We start from the raw sequence: 249 nt of genomic DNA, 5'->3' as shown, positions 1-249 counted from the left end.
AGTATGTTTGTGCCTATTATAAAATCACTAGCAATAAAAATTGTTCTATAATTTGAGAGATTTTTTTCCCCTTTCGGTGCTCTATTGCCTAGTAAAGATAACAAAGATATAATATTCCATCCCTTTCTTATTTTTCTTGATGCGATGTCCGAAGAATAAGATGAGTGGCAAATTCTTCACATAAAGCGTTGTTGGATCCCTAGCCTCAAAGAATGAGAACTACAGTCTAGAGGGATGATTCCGTCCTTT

This window comes from Arachis ipaensis, chromosome B09 (genome assembly GCF_000816755.2).
Source record: "Arachis ipaensis cultivar K30076 chromosome B09, Araip1.1, whole genome shotgun sequence".
NCBI classification, from domain to species: domain Eukaryota; kingdom Viridiplantae; phylum Streptophyta; class Magnoliopsida; order Fabales; family Fabaceae; genus Arachis; species Arachis ipaensis.
This window is presented reverse-complemented; position numbering follows the sequence as displayed.